The sequence below is a fragment of the Sapajus apella genome, unplaced genomic scaffold (genome assembly GCF_009761245.1).
Source record: "Sapajus apella isolate SASKATOON/1434 unplaced genomic scaffold, GSC_monkey_1.0 scaffold29, whole genome shotgun sequence".
Taxonomy (NCBI): Eukaryota; Metazoa; Chordata; class Mammalia; order Primates; family Cebidae; genus Sapajus; species Sapajus apella.
Genome location: NW_022436969.1, coordinates 18488857 through 18511435, shown reverse-complemented (window position 1 = coordinate 18511435; position 22579 = coordinate 18488857). Strand labels below are relative to the sequence as shown.

At 37.0% G+C, this 22579-nt stretch overlaps 1 protein-coding gene and 1 long non-coding RNA gene across 13 annotated transcripts in view; both read right to left on the bottom strand.

Moving 5' to 3' along the window:
• PTPRM (protein tyrosine phosphatase receptor type M) overlaps positions 1-22579 on the bottom strand; it is an 816519-nt gene that overhangs the window by 663119 nt on the left and 130821 nt on the right. The gene's annotated exons all lie outside the window — the stretch shown is intronic.
• Positions 471-18571, bottom strand: LOC116561591. The gene is made up of 3 exons (XR_004273500.1): positions 18559-18571; positions 14555-14557; positions 471-774 (listed from the first exon to the last, which is right to left on the bottom strand). It is a non-coding gene; the product is annotated as an uncharacterized LOC116561591 (long non-coding RNA).

The following is a 22579-nucleotide window of genomic DNA, read 5'->3' as shown; positions in this document are numbered from 1 at the left end:
ACAGGAGGGTCCGGGAGGGGCTGCCTGCAATTCCTGAGGCCCCAGAGGGTGTGTTACAGTGCTCTTTTAGCTCTGCTGTCCACAGATGGCTTAAATGTTAACAGTTCAGTGAGCCCTTTGCCTTTTTGCTTGAGGTGGCTGCCCTCTGCCAGTGAGGGCAAAGGGCCAGTGTGACCGTCTTTTCTATCTGCACTCATGGCTCCTGAACTTCTGTCCAGTGTCCAAGAAAAATTAGATCACATGAATGAACCGAAGCATGGTAAATACAGAGGATTTTATTGCCGATGAAAGTGGCTCTCAGTGGGAAGGGGAGCCTTAGAGGGGATAAGGCAGGTAGGTAATCTTCCCCTGAAGTCCAGTCATCTCTGGCTGGATTCTTCGCCAAAACACCATCAAGCTGTCCCTCTGAAGTCAATCTGCTTCTCTCTGACATCCAGCCACAATCCCGTCTACTGGTTGAGTCTGGGGTTTTTATAGGCACAGGATGGGGTGGGGGGTGGACTACGGGTGGCATCGGAAAAGGCAACATTCAAGCAGAAAAATAGGAATGTAAGTCCTCACTTTGGGCCACAGTTTCAGGCTTTTCGGCTTAACAGTGGGGTTTTGTCAGGGAACCCCATTCCCTTTCTTCCTGGAGTTTCTCTGCCCCCTGTCCCTATCAGTGTTTTGATGGGAACTGCATTGAATCTGTAGATTGCTTTTGGCAGTATGGTCATTTTCACAATATTGATTCTTCCCATCCATGATCATGGGTGTTTCCATTTGTTGGTGTCACTTGTGGTTTCCTCTGAGAGGTTTGCAGTTTTCCTTTTAGAGATATTTCATCTCCTTTGTTAAGTATAGTCCTATGTATTTTATTTTATTGGCAGCTGCTGTAAAAGGCATTGCATTCTTGATTTTATTCTCAGTTTGATTTTTGTTGGTATATAGCAGTGCCACTGATTTGTGTACACTGATTTTTGTATCCCGAAATTTTACTGAATTCATTTATGACATCAAGGAGCTTTTAGGATGAATCTTTAGGGTCTTCTAGGTATAAAATCATTTCATCAGCAAACAGCAGCAGTTTGACTTCCTCTTTTCCAATTTGGATGCCTTTTATTTTTTTCTCTTGTTTAACTGTTCTGGCTAGGACTTTCAATACTATGTTGAGTAGGAGGGGTGAAAGTGGGCATCCTTGTCTTGTTCCAGTTCTCAGGGGGAATGCTTTCAACTTTTCCCCATTCAGTATGATGTTGGCTATGGGTTTTACATAGATGGTTTTATTCCTTTGAGTTATGTTCCTTCTGAACCAATTTTATGCAGAGTTTTATCATAAAACGATGCCAGATTTTGTCAAATGCTTTTTTACATCTATTAAGATGATCATATGATTTTTAATTCTGTTTATGTAATGGATCACAATTATTGATTTACATATGTTAAGCCATCCCTGCATCCCTGGTATGAAATCCACTTGATCATGATGTATTATCTTTTTGATATGCTGCTGGATTTGGTTAGCTAGTACTTTGTTGAGGATTTTTGCACCGGTGTTCATCAGGGATATTGGTCTGTAGCTTTCTTTTTTTGTTATGTTCTTCCCTGATTTTGGTATTAGGATGATACTGGCTTCACAGAATGATTTAGGGAGGATTCCTTCTTTATCTTTTGAAATAGTTTCAGTAGGATTGGTACCAATTTTTTGTTGACTATCTGATAGAATTTAGCTGTGAATCCACACGGTCTTAGTCTTCTTTTTTCTTGGTAATTTTTTTTATTACTGATTTAATCTCACTGTTTGTTATTGGTCTGTACAGAGTTTCTATTTCTTCCTGGTTTAATCTAGGAGGGTTGTATATTTCCAGGAATTTATCCACCTCCTCTAGATCTTCTAGTTTGTGCAGACAAAGGTATTCATAGTAGTCTTGAATGATCTTTTGCATTTCTGTGATATTGGTTGTAATTTCTCCTATTTTATTTCTAATTGAGCTTATTTGGATCTTCTCTTTTTCTTGGTTAATCTCGGTAATGGCATATCAATTTTGTTCATCTTTTCAGATAACCAGCTTTTTGTTTGATCTATCTTTTATACTTTTTAAATTTCAATTGTATTTAGTTCTGCTCCAATATTTGTTATTTCTTTTCTTCTGCTGGGAATATTTCTTCTAACAAATATTAGAAGAAAAGAAATTTGTTATTTCTTTTCTTCTAATATTTGTTATTTCTTTTCTTCTGTTCTTGTTTCTCTAATTCTTTGAAATGTAACATTTGGTTATCTATTTGTGCTCTTTCAAACTTTTTAATGTAGGCATTTAATGCTATGAACTTTCCTCTTAGCACCACTTTCAAAACTGCTTACACTTACACTATCAAAACTGCTGTATCCCAGAAGTTTTGATAAGTTGTGTCAGTAGTATTGTTCAGTTCAAATAATTTTTTAATATCCATCTTGAGTTCATTGTTAACCCAAAGATCAGTCAAAAGTAGATTATTTAATTTTCATTTATTTTGATAGTTTTGAGGGTTCTTTTTAAAGTTAATTTCCAGTTTTATTCCTCTGTGGTCTGAGAAGATGCTTGATATGATTTTGATTTTCTTAAATTTATTGAGACTTATTTTGTGATCTATTATATGGCCTATCTTAGAGAATGTTCCATGTGTTTTAACCCTACCTAGAACCAGAACATATTTAGGGAATAGTTGAAATATAAAAGTAGAATCAGCAGCAGAAGTGTGTTTTTTAAAATGAGGAATTGGTGTTGAACTTTACAGCATCCATAAAAAGAATAATAATAAACATCTGAACCATAATTCCATAAATTCCATGAAGTAAACAAACTTGAATGCATTTTTCAACACTCTACAATAGTTTAGTATTATTTTTAATAAATGGTTAAATAAGCAATTTTAAGCTCCTAATTATTCTATGTAAGCTATTGATTATGTTTTCTATTGTTTCTATTGTAGCTAAATCATAACTGACAGAGTATTCATATGTGCTCATCTGATAAGTAAACTAAAGAAAAAAAATGAGCTGTGGAGTCTAGAATCTACCAATATAATATAAGCTTTAAAGTATTTGATAAAAATTCTATTTCTGTACTAAGAAGCTTGTTTTTTTCTCTCCCTGGAGGTCAAGAACAGCAATAGAGAGCTAATCTAAGCCTATTTTAAATAATCTAAACCAGTTCCAACATTCATTATGCTCTCATTGTAAAAATGTTCAGGTGAAAAGCTCATGGCATACAACAGCAGACTGAAGGCTTTAATTCAGTGGGAGGAGGGGACACCACAAGCCAGTTGTATAAAAAGCCTTTTTAACAAAGGATGTTATTCTCTTAAAGTAGTCATCTATAGCAAATTACACAGAAAGAGATTGATTATAGTTTTCAGTCTTTTAGAAAAGGATAATTTAATATGAAGTTAAAAGCTGATTCATTTTTGCTAGAGTTTACTAGCTGTCAATTATACTCTTTATGAACCATCCACTGGGCTGATGTATAGTTAAACACAGACTGGAAAACATTATTTGGTTACAATTAAGGCTCTCAACATGATATTGTAAAAGTTGGCTATGGTGCCAAAAATATATATACTTGAACCTCTGTTTAATTTTTATTTCTAAAATCTACATACTCACTTCATTTAAAAACCTTGCTGAATGCTTTCTAAAAGCCAATCCAAGAGCAGAATAAAGCAGCTAGGTATAAATAATCAAAAACACTTTTGAGTAGCATATTCTGCAATATTCTAGTGCTAAAGTAATTCTGGATAAATAATATTAGAAACAGTCAATAGACAAAATGTCAACTTTTGAGATCATTGTGTCTGAACCCAGAAATGGAATACTGTAGTAGCAAGGACTTTGAAGATCACTCACTAATAAATTCAACCTTCTCCCAAAAATTGAGAAAAAAACTCAACTCAAGGAGGCTGAGTGTTTTTCTAAGCCACACACCAAGTTACTGTTAGAGCCAGAACTAGGTTTGGGCTTCCCAATCAAGTATTAATCCCATTCTATCTGCTTCTCTCCCTAAACTACAGTTAACACAAAGAATATGAACATATAAACAATGAGACGGCATATTTTTATTTATTCATTACCCAGGCTAAAGTACAGTTGCATGATCATAGCCTACTGTAACCTCAAATTCCTGGGCTCAAGCAATACTTCCACCTCAACCTCTTGAGTAGCGGCAATGATAGGCATGCATCATTACACCCAGCTAATTTTTTAATTATTTTTAAGATAAGGAGTCTCACTATGTAGCACAAGTTGTTCACAAACTCCCAGCCTTAAGTGATCCCCCCACCTCAGCCTCCCAAAGCGCTGTTATTATAGGTATGAGCCACCATGGTCCTTACCCTAAATGGAGTATTTTTAAGATACCTGGTACTGTGTGTCAATTTACATTTTGTTTAAAGACCCAGAGGCAAAGTTACATTAACTCATTTTGAAAAATATCCTGTAGTGATTACTTTTCTCTCCTTCATGATTCTGACTTCTATAATACAAAGATAAAAGGTTAAAACCTCAAGTAATTAAATTAATGCTTTATATTTCCCTATAAAGAGATTCCTAAACGTTCTCTTATACATGAGGCAAGTTTTAAAAACTAATTCCATTATTATCTCTACAAGAAATTTAAGCATCAAGAGTCACTAAATATCAATATTCTAAAAATCACAGCCTTAAATGTCAAGTGCTGTATTTGTTTGTGTCCACACCCCAACTCACCCCTACCCGCCAATCTAAAAGTATTTTTACAAGGCTGTCCTCAAAACAAAACATTTCTTTCCTAGAAAGGTTAAAATGTCAAAGGGCTAACAATTGATGCTTTCTTTCCATAATTTTTTTAAAATCATAACTCACCTATAATACTCTCATAATACTCTCAAAATTCTCAATATGCATAGAATATTTAAGTGCTAATATCATAACATAGGTAGAAGCAACTTTCTTTCTTATTGACAAGAACAGAGTATACTTTTCATTGTGTTCCACTGGGATAGTCCATCCCTCCATACCAGAATCTTCGCTTCCAATACCTCATAAATTATCATCTATTGAAAACAGACACTTTTCTTTATTTCAGAGACAAGGTCTTGTTCTGTCATCCAGGCTGGTGTGCAGTAGTATGATTATAGCTCACTGCAGCTCTGACCTCCCAGGCCCAAGCAATCCATCTATCTTAGCCTCCCAAGTAGCTATGATTACAGGTGTGCACCACCAATCTTGGCTAACTTTTTTTTCATAGAAGTAGGGTCTGCCTATGCTGTCCAGGCTGATGTCAACCCCTTAGGCTCAAGTGATTCTCCCATCTTGGCTCCCAAAGTTCTGAGACCACAGGTGTGAGCCATCATACGTGGCCTGAAACAGGCATCTCTTTTGAGCTATTGTAAAATCTCAATGAGAAATTAAAAACTGACCCCACGCAGAAAACCCTCTTTATTGCCACTTGCTTGTCACTTCTCACACTCTCATGCCTGTAACAAATGACTTCTATATGCCATTCTCAGATGATCTGGACCCAAAGCAATATTGGAAAGAAAACATAAAAGGCTTTTAAGAATAGAGAATCAAAAAAAAAAAAAAAAAACCTATGTTAAAAGGTAACAAATAAGAATCATTCTCTCTCTCTCTCTCTCTCTCTATATATATATATATATAATATATAATATATATTATATATTATATGCATAACACACACGTTATGTTACATATTATAGTATGTTATATGTTATAGTATAGTATATATTATATACAAAATATATAAACATATACATAGTATGCTACTACATATATAACTGTAGTGCTCTTTTATCATTTGGTTTTTTAAAGAAACTGTAAGAAAAACATGAAAATTATCTAGTGGACTTGAAAACATATAAATAACTTCATCTTAGAGACAAGTGCCTGTAGTTCCAGCTGTTCACAAGGCTGAGGCAGGAGGACTAGAGTCCAAGAATTTGAGGCTAGCTTGAGAAACATATCAAGACCCCATCTCAAAAGAAGAGAGAAAAAAAAAAGAAGTGAAGGGGAAGGGGAAGGGAAAGGGGAAGAAAAAAAGAAAAGAAAAGAAAAGAAAAAAAAAAGAAAAAATTCATCTTAAACCTTAAAATCAACAAAAAAACACTATGAACCAACACAGCTGACAGGATTCCATCACCAATACTGTAAAGTCACTGACTATATTCAATGCTACATGATAACAATTACAAGGATTTCTTTGTGTTTCTCCAACATGAGGTTTCTTCCCTTCTTCTAAAACATAATCTAATTTTAGAAAAATTATAAAACAGAGACAAAGAAGAAGATTTTAAAACTATACAATATTAACGTCTAAGTAAATTTTGAGAGTGAAAGAGAGAGAGAGGTAGATAGGAAGATAGAGAAAGAAAATAAACAGAGATAGACAGACAGATAGATATTTCCAAATATTTTAGATATAGATACTTATTTGCTTTTGTAAAAGTAGGTCATGCTATTCACAATTCGTATCTATTTTTCTTTTGATATATTTATTTCATTTAACATATTTTTTCTTATCAAATGACATGTTACTAAAATTTGTTTCTAGTAACTCTATAGTAGTTCCATTATATGAATTTAACAATTTATTTCACCAATCACCCTATGTTTTACATTTACTTTATTTTCAACTTTAAGTTCTTAAAATCACTTGATAGCCAAATACTTAAAATATTATTTTCTTGGAATATATTACATAAGTGAAACTGCAGGTTCAAAGACCTCACATAATTTTAAGTCCTTTCTTACTTTTTCTCTAAAAATGGAGTAATGTAAACCTCCCAGCTAAGTGTGAGGTGGTTTTATGTCCCAAGATCCTTGTCAACAAGATTGTCTACTATGTTTTTCAATCTCCCTCAATTTGACAGATTTAAATAAGAAAACAATTATTAAATTTTTATCTCTGAAATAATTAGAACTGATTATATTCACGGCCTATTGATCCCATATTCCTGCTCATGGTTTAAAATGTACTCATCCTTAATCCCCAGTGATAATTTAGCTTGACACAAAATTCTAGGTTAACACACATTCTCTCTTTGCACTTCAAATTTTGATGTCTTCTGTCATCTAATGGTACTAATAAAAAGTCTGCAGGAAATCCCTCATTTTTTGGTACTTACCTGCTTACTATCTTTGAAAGCTCATAATAATCTCCCTCTCTCCTGAATGTGCTTTATACTGCTTTTTTATTTTCTATTTTTTTAGATAGGGTCTGGCTTTGTCACCCAGGCTGGAGGCTGGAGTGCAGTGGTGCAATCTCAGCTTACTGCAACCTCTGTCTCTTGGACTCAGGCAATCCTCCCACTTAGCTGGGATTACCGGCATACATCACCATGCCCAGCTAATTTTTGTATTTTTTGTGGAGATGGGGTTTCACCATGTTGCCTAGGCTAATCTCAAACTCCTAAGCTACAGCAATCTACCTGCCTCAGCCCCGCAGAGTGCTGAGATTACAGGCATGAGCCATTACACCTGACCTAAATTTTTATCATGAGCTCATCTTTACCAGAAAGTTTCATTTTCCAGGAGCCTGACAGGCATTCTTTAAGAATAATTTTGTGGTTGCCTCTATCTCACCCCAATGTGACTACAGACTCTCTGATCAGGTTTTACATTGGTTTCTTAGGCCAGGGCTTCCTTAGAATAATTAGAGGAAAAATTCAATTCCAAATGCATGTATTACAGTCTAGGAGATTCGATGCTCCCTAATTTATGTTCTTTACATCTACTGCCTAAGATTCCAGCCTCTACAGCTCATCCTTTTGCCAGCAGGCAGAGTCTGGCAATCCAATCACCCTTTCCTGGCTACTGAATCTATGCAGGGTACCAAAATCTTGCTCACACTGTGTTCTACAAGGCATAAAACCCCAGCACACAAAGAGTTTACTGGGTCCAGTCACCTTATCACCTAGGTGGATTCAGTCTCTCTCACCACTGACAGTCTTAACTTCATTCTTGGCATCTAAAGATTTTTTTTTCCTTATTTTCAGTCTCAGATATATATTTATCTTTATAAAACATTTTATCTATTACTGTTATGTTGGCATGAAAAGATAGGGACTTCCACGTTAACTGACTCTGACAGCATATTCTAACACAGAGATTTTTAAGTAACCAAACTTGTAACACATACAAACTTTTAGAAGTCGTCATTACAGTATTCTATTACAAAGGCAGCATAATAGAGCAATTTATGACAACAGTGACCCTGTAGTGCAATGGGGGAAAGGATGCTCTTTTCAATAAATGGTGCTGGATCAATTGAATGTGGAAGAAAGGCAGCATGACCCTATCTCATGCAATTCACAAAAATCAATTCCAGATGGATTGCAAATGCAAATGTGAAAAATAAAACAATGAAGTCCTCACAGAAAATCACAGAATTTCTTGGCATAGGCCAAAAAATCTTAAACAGGCCACAGAGAATGTTAGCTATTAAAAAAACAACTTATAAGTTAGACTCTATTAAAATTAATAGCTTTTGGCTAGATGCAGTAGCTCACACCTGTAATCCCAGCATTTGGGAGACTGAGGCGGGCAGATCACCTGAGGTCAGGAGTTCGAGACCTACCTGGCCAACACAGTGAAACTCCTTTTCTACTAAAAAACACACAAATTAGCCAGATATGGTGGCGCCTGCCTGTAGTCCCAACTACTCAGGAGACTGAGGCAGAAGAATCACTTGAACCCAGGAGGTGGAGGTTGCAGTGAGCTGAGATTGCACCACTGCACTCCAGCCTGGATGACAGTGAGACTCTGTCTCATAAAATAAATAAATAAATAAAATAACATTAATAACTTTTGTTTATCAAACAACATCATTAACAGAGTGAGAATGCAACCTAGGAAGCAGAAAAATATATTTGCAATAAATGTATCTGACAAAGGACTTCCAGATTATAAAGAAACTACCCTAATGAGTATTTAAAGCAGCAGTCCCCAGCCTTTTCAGCATCAGAGACCAGTTTCCTAGAAGACAATTTTTCCATGGGATAAAACTGTTCCACCTCAGATCATCAGGCAATAGTTAAGAGTCTCATAAGATGCACACAACCTAGATCCCTCATATGCACAGTTCACAACAGGGTTTGTGCTCCTGTGAGAATCTAATGCTGCCCCTGATCTGCCAGGAGGCAGAGCTCAGGCAGAAATGCTCCCTTGGCCCAACACTCACATACTGCTGTGCAGCCCAGTTCCTAACAGGCCAAGGACTGGTACCCATCCCCAGCCCCAGGATTGGGGACCCCTGATTTAAAGGATAGGCTATTCAATGAAAATATGTAAAAATTTACTTGAATAGATACTTCACACAAAGATATCCAAATGTCCAATAATATAAGAAAGATGCTTCCCAATCATCAGGGAATTGCAAACCAGCCCCATAATGTGACAATACCACATAACCACTAGGATGGATGACAGACCAAGTGTTATGTGCAAAAACCAAAACACTCTTACACTGTTGAGGGAGTATAATTTGTACAATCACATTGGAAAACTGCTTGTGTTACCAAAGTTAAACAAATGCATACTCTAACACCTATGAATTCCACATCTAGATAAACACTCAGCAAATAATGATGGCACTAAGATCTTAGAAGCCTGTACAATAATATATTTCAAGCAATTTTCCCATAAAATGAAACATTTTGTGCTTAATGAGGTAAGTTTCCATCATCCAAGAAAATTTTATTCATGTGACACATCTTCCTTTTATCATGATGCTGGATTGATAAAGTAATTATATAAATGGAGATGCTTACTAAATTGAACTATGTAAAACAGAAATCCTAAGATTAGGATGATGAGTAAGTTGAGCCAAATGGCATTTCTCTGAAAAGCTGTTACAGGAAAAAAAGTGAAAAACAAGTAAATATAAGCTTCACCTCCAGAGCAGGGTATCTATTGCTAGATATTCAGCAGCAGCTGTGGAGCCACTGTATTGGTACAGAATTTAGAAAGGGAGTATCAGTACAGGGCTAGGGAACAACAGACCACATGTGGGGTTTGGTAGTAGTCTGCTATTATGCCAAGGAGAAAGGATGAAATTTTGTTGTAGACATCCTCAGTTCATCCAACAAGCACACTGAACTGCTCACATCTTCCACAGTGGCCCCTCTATCCTTGCATGTTCCTCTGCCATACAACTCCCAAACTATTTGTGCACATTTTTTTGTTAACAAATCAAACTTGGCTACAACGAACCAAATTACAGCAATGTCATTCACCTTTCAGTTTTTACCAGTTGGCAGTAATTAGCACAAAGGAGGAACCAGGAGCATTTTCTAGAGCACACTTTATTTTCCATTCAATCAAAAACTATCTCAGGATGATTTTTGAAGATCTATGAATTCCACCTCCATCTCTGCGTACAGAATGTAGACTGGCATGACATCCTCTACTTGCATCTAAGGACAACAACATTTACTATGCCAGGTTGGTGTAGCCTCTCTAGATTACTCTGTAAATAAACTGAATAGCAAGATTATTAGAACAATAGTACTCATAAGGATTGAACCTCTCAAAGTCTGATAAGGACAACCTCGCTGGCTCAAGACTCTCTATTCAACCACTGAGATGTCTTCTAAAGAATAGAGTGAACAGTAGTAATTCAGTACTACTTCAAGAAATCTGACAATCACACAATAGTCTTCTTTCATCACCCTCCTGGACCAAGATCCCTATTAAACTCCTCAAGCATGTGTGCCAAGTTTTCAGCAAGAGTGAACACTGGGCCCTCAATTAATATCTGATATCTTATTCGTTAATAGCCTAGGATTCAGGAACATAAAAAGATTTAGAGAGGTCTTTCCTGAAGGGGTATATTTTAATTCTAACAAGACCAAATAGCCATGTACCAAGGTATACAGAAACCCTCCAGATGGGTGATGGGCACAATTTTGAAAATCTCTAGCAAACTGCTTCATCTAGCTAAACCAAAATCAGCTCCAGGAAGATAATGTGTTAGTAGTAATCCTTTGCCGGATTTTATTCATTTCCCTTCATGCTAACACACCCCGACATTCAATAGTGATAAAATGGCACATATGGATAATGCTGTTTGGTATATGCTAACAATCTTGGCAGGTTTCCCTTTAATAAACCACTCCAGATGTTAGTTTCAGTAATTATGCCTGACATCATTCAGCTTTAGGAATGAAATACTGCTGCTACAATTTCTTATTTGTGTTTCTATGGATCATCTGCAAACATAAAGCCTCCACAGTACAGACAGCCCCATCGACAGGCCCTGCATAAAAACGTGCATAAATAAAAACCCAGCAACAGGACGATCAGCATGAACTGGAAGCTATGAAAACACAGAATGCTATTCGAAGTTTTCAAATAATTCTTATATGGTACATTTGCACCTCTACAGCTAATGAAACATTTCCACATTCCTATGTATGACTATTTCAAAATATGCCAGAAAAGTGACAAATCTGATTCAAATAATTATCTGTAATACAAATACAACAGAGTATCATACATGAAAACAAATACACTCTGGAAGCCTGTTTCTAGGAAAATTAAAATTTAGATACCATGCACTAAGATTTAAGTGTACTGTTAGAATCACAAAAAACATGAGATTGTTTTCATTTTCTAAAGGCCTAATTTGCAAAAAGATTTCTTATGATCTTATTAAGAAATAAAGTAAGTCAAAATAGATATATAACTCAGTGTCAGGATAGTAAGTTATGATTATTTGATTAAAGTAGAAAAAAACCCTGAAAAGTCATAGCTGATAGTAGAAGTGAGCCATTTTCTTGACTTTAAAATGAATCTACTTGATGAAGAATAATCAACCCAATCTTTGGGGACACTTAAATGTTCATGCTAAAATGCTGACATTAACCATGAAAAGGATTAAACTGACATCAAATGATTTCTGACATTAGAATATTGAAAGTATTAATAATGCTGTCAGTGCCATCTATGGCACCGAGAAAGAAACTTTTAAAACAATAAATTTTACAACGCAGAATTTATGCAACATTTTTAACCCACTTATCTTTAAATGATTATGAGAACAATGTCAATATTCGAATCAGAATCTACCTGATTTGTGGACAATATAAAGTGGAGATGACACTTTGACAGAAGGGTGACCATCAGTTGTGGGCCATACCACTTAAACTACCTTAACATGCAGCCTGGCACTAAGTGCCACTCTTCCCGCTAACTCTGCAGAAGCCAGTAGAGCAGGTAATTCTACAGCTAGTGCTCGACTTACGACCACGGTCGGGACCGCAGACCAGTCATAACACGATTTGGTCGTAAGTTGAGTAGGCTACATGTACAGTTGAAATGGTGCACGCAGAGATGGTAGTGCTGCCGGAAGCTGGTCCGCGCTGTCGTACGCCCAGCTGGGCAACGTTTGTGCTGCCAGACGTGGAGCAGTCGTGGCTAGCGATTGTGGTCATAAAGTCGAATGGTCGTAAGTTGCATAGGTGGTAAGTTGATCAATACCTGTATATGAAAGCCATCTGAGGTAGATGAAAGCTAAACAAGAATATCATGTAAATAGAAAATAAACAACTATATGTCAAAAACAGACAAGGGCATTTTTAAAGCTCTAAAATTACAGAATGATGCACAGAAAGATCATGCAAATTGTTGTAAACTTACTGAATAGCATGTGTGGCTGAATGCACTTAAAACTTTAAGAACTGACTGCAAGACACTGTACCCCAACATCCCCAGCAAACCCATCCAAGCAGTAAGTGATCCACTGATCAGCATGAGTTGCAACAGCACAAATGATGGTGAGGTAGCCCATCTCTAGTGACTCAAAGGAAGCCAAACCAAAGGATGCATTGTGTTCATGTAGACAAAACCAACAACCAACAACCAAAAAGGGGCAAAGTATTATCAAAACCTGTCTTACATCTAAAGCATACATTTTTCTGTCAGAAATAACATAAACAAGCTGGGTTTGTAGATTTCCTTGATAAGTGATTTTACTGGCATTATGAGCCAACCCCCTACTTATAGGAGAGGTTAGAAAACAGCAGCCTGGGGAGTGATGCCAAGGTGTGTTCCAATCCTGACTTTGTCACTGAACAGTTATACAATGTCAGTCAGTCACACTCTCTAAACCTCTGTTTCCTCATCTGCAAAATGAGGATAATAACAAGCCCTGCTTCTCATGGTGACTGTCAGGGTTAAATGGAAATGTGTTTAGGAAAGACTTAGCACAGGAGCTGTCCTCAGTAAGCCTTCAATAAGGCTTTGTTTCTGCTTTTTACTTTTTTTTAAATTTCAATTTTAAAAATATTGTTTTACGTATATTGATCCTGACCCCACATTCTCTATAAGAGCTATAAATGTTTCATTAATACATTCACCCATTCTTATATACTGGTCCTTCTCTAGATATTTTATACGACTGTGGAAAGGAGTTTCCGGCTAGTGCAATGACTCACATCTGTAATCCCAGAACTCTGGGAGGCCTAGGTGGGTATATTGCCTAAGGTTAGGAATTCAAGACCACCATGGCCAACGTGGTGAAACCTTGTCTCCAATAAAAATACAAAAATTAGGTAGGCATGGTGGTGGGTGCCTATAATCCGAGCCACTCGGCAGGAGAATCACTGGAACCCAGGAGGCAGAGTCTGTAGTGAGCCAAGATCCCACCACTGCATTACAGCCTGGGCAACAGAGAAAGATTCTGTCAAAAAAAAAAAAAAAAAGAAGAAAAGAGAGAAAGAGAGAGAGAGTGAGAGGAAGAGAGAGGGAGGGAGTTTCCTAACTTTGCTACTATTGACTCTCTACACCTGACCAAATTAAATAGCAGTATGTTCAAAAACATTCCTCTGTATGAGAAGTCATCATTACACACCATCAGTAATTTCTTACAACATTTCATGAAATGGAAAGTGACTTAGAAACATGAGACATGTGGAATTGATTAAGACTAATGCACTTCCCTTCTCCATTCTAGGGCTCGTGAGTCCTCAAGTTTAAGAGAAGTTGACAATACAAGGGAAAGGCAACAGAAACAGAGGTGTCATTAAGCCTGGAGAAGACCACACCACCAGAATGCAGATGACTAGGCTTCTGTGATTGCTTGTGTCACATTTGATCTGGCATGGCAGAAAGCAACATGACTCTAAGGATTTCTGTCATACCCCACTCCCTACTGAGTAGGGGTCAGGTACAAAGGCTTCCTAAGATACCAGGGCTTCCTCAGATATGGTGGAATTTGTGGAATTGGTGGAATTCCTCAGATATGGCACTACTCATAATAGAATTCCTCAGATATGGCACTACTCATAATAGAATTACGTGTGGCACTAATCGTAATAGAATTGCTCTGTTATGATTCATTGAAACTACAGTTCTCATTTCTGAAAATGCCAGTCCTATCTCTTCCTTTCCCTATTCCTGTTCATAGCTGTCCCAGCTTCGTAAAGCCCAGTGCCCAACCCCACCCTATGTCTGCATCTCTGTTAACTTCCTGGCCTTTCCAAGCCCAGTGCAAATCCAACTTCCTCCACAATGTCTTCCCAGGTTTTCCATAGGTGTATTTACTCTCTTCTTCAGTCTTTTAATTTTTCTATTTATTTATTTATTTATCTTATTTTTTATTGTACTTTAGGTTCTGGGGTACATGTACAGATCATGTAGGATTGTTGCATAGGTACATACATGGAAATGTGGTTTGCTGCCTCTATCCCCCCGTCACCTATATCTGGCATTTCTCCCCATGTTATCCCTCCCCAACCTCCCCACCCTCTACTGTCCCTCCCCTGCTCCCTTCCAACAGACCCCAGTGTGTGATGCTCCCCTCCCCGTGTCCATGTGTTCTCATTGTTCAACACCTGCCTATGAGTAAGAACATGCAGTGTTTTTCTGCACTTGTGTCAGTTTGCTGAGAATGATGGTTTCGAGATTCATCCTTGTCCCTACAAAGGACACGAACTCATCATTTTTTATGGCTGCATAGCATTCCATGGTGCATATGTGCCACACCTTCCTTTTCCAGTCTATCATCATTGGCATTTGTGTTGGTTCCAGGTATTTGCTATTGTAAACAATGCCGCAATGAACATACACACGTGTGTATGTGTCTTGTATGTGTCTTTATAACAGAAAGATTTATACTCCTTTGGATATATACCCTGTAATGGGATTGCTGGGTCAAATGAAATTTCTATTTCTAGGTCCTTAAGGAATTGCCACACTGTCTTCTACAATGGTTGAACAAATTTACACTCCCACCAACAGTGTAAAAGAATTCCTATAACTCCACATCCTCTCCAGAATCTGTTGTCTCCAGATTTTTTTTTTTTTTTTTTTTTGGAGACAGAGTTTCACTCGTTACCCAGGCTGGAGTGCAATGGTGCGATCTCGGCTCACCGCAATCTCCGCCTCCTAGGTTCAGGCAATTCTCCTGCCTCAGCCTCCTGAGTAGCTGGGATTACAGGCACGCGCCACCATGCCCAGCTAATTTTTTGTAGTTTTAGTAGAGACGGGGTTTCACCATGTTGACCAGGATGGTCTCGATCTCTTGACCTCGTGATCCACCCACCTCGGCCTCCCAAAGTGCTGGGATTACAGGCGTGAGCCACCGTGCCCGGCCTGTCTCCAGGTTTTTTAGTGATCGCCATTCTAACTGGCGTGAGATGGTATCTCGATGTGGTTTTGATTTGCATTTCTCTAATGACCAGTGATGATGAGCATTTTTTCATATGTTTGTTGGCCTCATATATGTCTTCTTTAGAAAAGTGTCTGTTCATGTTCTTTGCCCACTTTTGAATGGGTTTGTTTTTTTCTTGTAAATCTGTTTTAGTTCTTTGTAGATTCTGGATATTAGCCCTTTGAAAGATGGGGAGATTACAAAAATTTTTTGCCCATTCTGTTGGTTGCCAGTTCACTCTAATGATTGTTTCTTTTACTGCACAGAAGGTCTGGAGTTTAATTAGATCCCATTTGTCTATTTTGGCTTTTGTTGCCAATGCTTTTGGTGTTTTTTTAATGAAGTCCTTGCCTATGCCTATGTCCTGGATGGTTTTGCCTAGGTTTTCTTCTAAGGTTTTTATGGTGTTAGGTCTTATGCTTAAGTCTTTAATCCATCTGGAGTTAGTTTTAGTGTAAGGTGTCAGGAAGGGGTCCAATTTCTGTTTTCTGCACATGGCTAGCCAGTTTTCCCAACACCATTTCTTAAACAGGGAATCCTTTCCCCATTGCTTGCTTTTGTCAGGTTTGTCAAAGATCAGATGGTTATAGATGTGTGACGTTGCCTCCAAGGCCTCTGTTCTGTTCCATTGGTCTATATCTCTGTTTTGGTACCAGTACCATGCTGTTTTATTTACTGTAACCTTGTAGTATAGTTTGACATCAGGTAGCGTGATGCCTCCAGCTTTGTTCTTTTTGCTTAGGATTGTCTTGGATACGTGGGTTTTCTTTTAGTTCCATAGGAAGATTAAGGTGGTTTTTTCCAGTTCTGTGAAGAGCGTGATAGGTAGCTTGAGGGTATATGCTGAATCTATAAATTACTTTGGGCAGTATGACCATTTTCACAATATTGATTCTTCCTAACCATGAGCATGGAATGTTTTTCCATCTGTTTGTGTCCTCTCTTATTTCCTTGAGCAGTGGTTTGCAGTTCTCCTTGAAGAGGCCCTTTACATTCCTTGTTAGTTATATTCCTAGGTAGTTTATTCTTTTTGTAGCAGTTTTATGGGAGTTCGCTCTTGATTTGGTTCTCTTTTAATCTATTATTGGTGTATAGAAACGGTTGTGATTTCTGCTCATTGACTTTGTATCCTGAGACTGCTGAAGTAGCTTATCAGTTTCAGGAGATTTGGGGCTAAGACAATGAGGTCTTCTAAATATAAATCATGTCGTCTGCAAATAGAGACAATTTGACTTCCTCCTTTCCTAATTGAATACCTTTATTTCCTTTTCTTGCCTGATTGTTCTGCTATCCACACTCTAATATACTGTTTTTTAAGAAAGGTTTCATACTGTCACCCAGGCTGGACAGCAGTGCTGCAACCTCGGCTCACTGTAGCCTCAACCTCCTGGGATCTAGCCATCCTCCCACCTCAGACACCTGAGTAGCTTGGACTACAAGCAGGCACACAACCACCACCGACTAATTGTTTGTTTGTTCTTTAGAAAGCGCATCTCACTATGTTGCCCAGGCTAGTCTCAAACTCCTGTGCTCAAGAGAACCTCCTGCCTCAGCCTTCCAAAGTACCAAAGTACTTGGATTACAGGCATAAGCTACCATGCCCAGCCTCACATTATGACTTTTGAAAGCTATTTAATATCCTCAGGCTTGATCAAAGGTACCATTATTGATTTGAATATATAGTTAGGACCATGTGAGATATAATATCCCAGAAAGAAAAGGCACCGAAATACTGAATTTGATCTTCAACATGCCAAAGTCAGTTTTCGCAATCCATTCCTCCCATGAATATTGGTAGCTCCTATTATAAGCCAGTCTCTGTGTCACTTGAGATAAGAGAAAATTAAGACAAGCTCTCTCTTCAAATACCTGGGAGTCAGAATGGGGCTAGTCTAACAGAGAATTAAATCTCAAAATATAGACACATAATATGATTCAGGTTTTTATTTAAAGCACTGCTCACAAATTTCCATGCAGTTTCCATATGTTCAACACAAAACATTTTGGAATTTTTGCTTCCAATATTTCCAAATGCAAAAGCACTCTGATTTTTATATATTTCCCTATAAAGACACTGGTTAGAAAAATTCAAGGTCTTAAAAATACAAAAAAGTAAAATCAAAACATTTACTCAATAATTCTCTTTTAAAAATTACTTAGTTGAGATGTGGCATCTCAGAAATACATTCAACTCCATAGTGGAAAAAAGGGTAAATATTTTTCTGGGTTATAGGACTAAGCTTTTGAAAGCTATTATAATGGCATGATTCACATTCCATTAAAATTCCAAAAAAAAAACAAAGAACTCAACATACACATAATCATAATTTTATCTCTCTTTGAATCAGGAAAAAAGTATACACTTGAAGAAGGCCTGCCCTGAAGCTCAGTTTTATTTCTGATAACTATGTAGCTGAAGAAATGGCAGGCTTTCCCTGAAGAGCTTTATCAAGGCAATAAGAGTTAATGAACTTTAGGTAACAACCATAATTTTAAAAGTACTGGAGTACATCACTTGCAGACATTCTTCAATTTATATATGCCAGAAATATTTCCTGGCTTTCAGACTTGAAATTCTGAATAAACTTCTCTCTTGAAAACACTTATTAGTCATATAGTTTTCTAGAACCTGTTAAATGTCAACTTTCATTCACTTAAAAAATACCTAAGAAGTCATATTTGCCAAGAATAGGCCTGAGCACTTTTTAAGACACACTGTCCCTGTTTATAAGGTACTCTTACCCCTGTAAGCCATTCCAATAAATAAAAGCAAATATAAAATAATTTGATATGTATAATAATGTAAATAACACACAAAGTAGAGCAATGGAAGAACATACAATGGTTAAATATGTAGCTTGAGAGCTTACCTCAGAATCTAACTACAGTTTAAAACATGATTTCTTTCAAGAAGACCATTCCAAGCAACTAACACATTACCTTACAGAAATGCAGCTTCTACTGTACGCTGGGGACCACCTGTGACTAGAGAGAGGGCCATTGTGAATCTATGTGTATTTACAGGTGCTCTTCTAGATAGGAATAGTAACAGAGAAATCTAGCTTTCCGTAGTTTCAATGACATAGAGATCATCTATCACAATTTAGAGTTTGCTACTAAATGAGATTAATTTCTATAGCTGTTATTAAAAGGTCTTGATGGTGCTCATTTGGCAAACAGATCCCTTCTTTGATTTCTAATGATACTTTTTTTAAAAAACAAAGTATCCACAATAGTCTCTTCATACAGGAAAATGCCTAAGACATCTGAATGTAAAAGATAATATAAATAGAGCAATGAGTGATAAAGCATGCTGATTTATCACCTTCATGTTAAACCCTTTGTAGGAAGCCAAATTATTCAGTAAAAACACTGAGTGTAAACCACCAATATGAACTAAGAATATTATTTTTAAAAATTAAAAGATACTTACTACTCATTGCCACTTTAACGAGTGCAATAAATAAGAATAAAGCTAGTGATGTCAACAAACAAGGAAAGTCCATTAAGGGAGCAATTATTACTTGTTGCTTATTTTTTTCAACAGCTCATTGTTAACGTCAAGTTCCCCTTCATCCTGCTAATTCAATTAATTATCTCATGAAAGAACAGTACATATGAACATCCTGGTTACTTTCAGGCCTGAGATCAAGTTGATTAAAAAAATGAGCAGGAGGCCATAGGGCTTAACTGTAATGCTTGGGCAAATGTCCCTGGAATTTTAAAAGCATTTATGGGGTATTCCCTATGTATGAGGAGACCAGCATCTTTCCTGGGTGAGGATAAAATCCAAAACCTGCCTCAAAGAGATGTGGGGTGGGCGAAGGGAGGGCATTGCTACTGTGCCTCCAAGGCCATCAGGCCCCGTGCGCCTGATGTGCATGAGACCTATCCAGCCCCTTGAGTCCAATACTGCACAGTCTGAGGTGACAGTGTCTAGAACACAGGGACTTCTACAACTGCTCCTTTTTCCTTAACTTCTCTTCTCTGCATTGACACAATTGTTTTGATTGATTGATACAAATATTTTTTCAAATCCCCTCAATCAGGATGTAGCTCTTTCTTCCATAAATCCCACTTACTCTATATCCCATTTATATGGCATTTATATTTGAATTACCTGCATACTTACCTTATTTTCTTCCATATTTTAATGAGATACTTAAGAACAAGACGTACCATACTCCTAGCTGAGATCCTATTGGACTATAGGCACAAAATAAACACTTAATGAATAATTCCTGAAATTACATAGAGCTAGATCAGTATGCTATTTTGCATTATTTGCTGAAACTTCCCTCACAGTCACCAAAGCTGACAGCTTCTTCCAGCACTAGAGAAGCAAGAAGCCACCTAGGCCACCAGGAGCACTGTCCCCTTCTAAGGGATATCCTGACAGCAGCTTTATCTCATAAATCTTCCCTGGTTGACAAAGTCAAATTCCAGGAATAAACTTATTCCTGACAAGCTGGCCACAACCAACTGTGCTAGGTGTTCCAACAAAAGGCAAAAGTACAGAATGACAGATGCCAGAAGGGAAATAGGTGTCACCTTAAAGCAAATCCCTGGGCCTGGGAAGGGCCTGGACTCCTCTCTTCCCAATGTCTTGGACATAAAAATCTTCTTCCACAACTCTTCTCTCTCTATCACATGCTGACCCTGGAATACTCCTGAAGGTCATCATCTGGGATTTAGTTTTGCCCAGCACTTAACCTGTCTTCAACATTTGCAGGAATAAAGGTAGAAGCTTCAGTCCTTCAACAATTGGCAAACAATACCCAAGAAAAAGCCCCAGATATTTAAGCAGCTTTTCTGGAAGGACCACCTTGTATATTTCCCCCACAGAATAATTCCTTCTCCATTATTCTCTCTCCTTTCTTCTAGCAGAGATTTCTTCTCTGAGGAATAAAGCTCCCTTAGAGAAGCCAAAGGGACTGACAAAAGAGGGTGTGTGGCACTAAAACAAGTTCAGAAAGACAAAGAACAAATCCTGCTCCTTATTTCCACTCAAAAAGCCCAAGTAAGTCTTTCAAAAGTGCTACCAGGCTGGGAAGTAGCTTACACCAGCAGATACGTGAGAGCATGACAAAATATGACGCCATATGCTCAGTATGTCTCCATGAAGGCACTACTGGAGAATGTTTTTAATTTTAAAAAAATCTTATAGCTCTTTGTTTATGCTCCATGAAAACATAGAAGGTACATGTAGTAAAAACTAACTTTAATCCATCTCCTTTACCATAAAATGTGAAGTACGGTGTTGCTGTCCATTAAGGAAATCATCATTCTACATGAATGTAAACATCTTCTGTTACCAACCATTATAATGTTGAGATACACATTTGAAATGGAAACTTACATTATTCTAGGTAATAAAATTATCATCAGGAAGGTTTTCTAAAGCAACTATGGTAGCAGCAAATTTTTAAATTATCGTCTAACAGGCTGCTGATATCAAATAAATTAAAGTAAATAAAAATAAGATTAAATGTGTAAATAATGTATTGCTTCACTCCCATCATAGATAAAGTCATTACATTAAAGAATTTTTATTTAAAATTGAGAACATTCGCCAAAATTATCATATTTGAATTTCCCTGGTGGTTTATGGCATTATTTTATTTACTTGCCAGACCACAATTAAATCTTAAATTTTATCTCACTCACAACAAAATCCTTTTTGCCTATTTACCCATTTGGAAATCTCATATTTTAAGTATAAAATTCTGTGCTTGATGATTTGCTCTTGACAAAATTACATTATCAATATTTAAAACATTTTTTGTAATCCAATAGTAAAACTGGTCAGTGTCATTCCCAAGGCACACATTAAAATTTTACTTTAAAATGTTACTACAAGATTAGTCGAGGTTATAAACTAGAAACAAAATCATTCTGAATAAGTCAGAAGCAATAACCTTATTTTATACCAATTCTTTCTACAACAGCTTATATTTGTCTTATAAAACAGTCAAAGTCTTTTTGAAACTATTACTTCTTTCAGGAGCTTTCTCTTTGATGTCATTAACTTTGGTCTCTTTTTTTATCTTCAATCTTAAATTAATTCCCTGGGAAGATTGTAGCTTGTTGGCTGGTTTGAGGGATTAAATAGAAGGGTTTATAAAGAAAAGCAGCTTTTGATACAATGCTATTACAACATGATCACTTGCCCATAAACTGTTAGAGACAGAGTTTTTTTTTTCATGTAGACACAAATGTTGTTCCTTTCAAAAGCCATTATCATGCAACAAATAGAATGAGGATTATTTTTGTAGCTTATATTCATCTTACAAATAAATAATCAGTTAACATGACTCCAGGATAACAGGCAATGATTTTTGGCTCCTCTATATTTGCTTACAGATTTTTTTTTTTTTTTGGCAATCCATTTTCATCATGATATGCTAAATGGACCCTTCTTATACACTACTGAAAGGATTTCACTGATACTATGCAATAAGAATATGCCTGAAATATTCTAACTTAACACTAGCTGGGCGGTGGGAGGGGGTGCTTTGGGGTTTCCACCATTTAAGACAGCAATTGTGTAGCAATAAAAGACTATTGTTTAAGGCAAAAGTATTTTTTAAATTAACACTGAATACATTTTTTAGAGTAGTTTTTGAGAAAACATTTTACATAACAAGAGATTCTACAGTAAACATCAGCTTTTTGCTTTAGAGTTTTGCCCCCAGCATCTATTCTCTTTGGTTGGTAAGGGCACTCTGGGTCCTTTTGAGGGATTCATCTCTCCACTAGGTGCAGACCTGGGGTCCTTGTCCCACAGACCTTTCTCCAAAGGACTTTGGGTCTTGACTGGCATGGTGCAAGGAAAAAGACATGATTCTATTTCATTTTCTGCAACATGCCCTGAAAAGACGGGGAGTAGTTGGGTAGCAGATCCTGCTCCCTAAAAA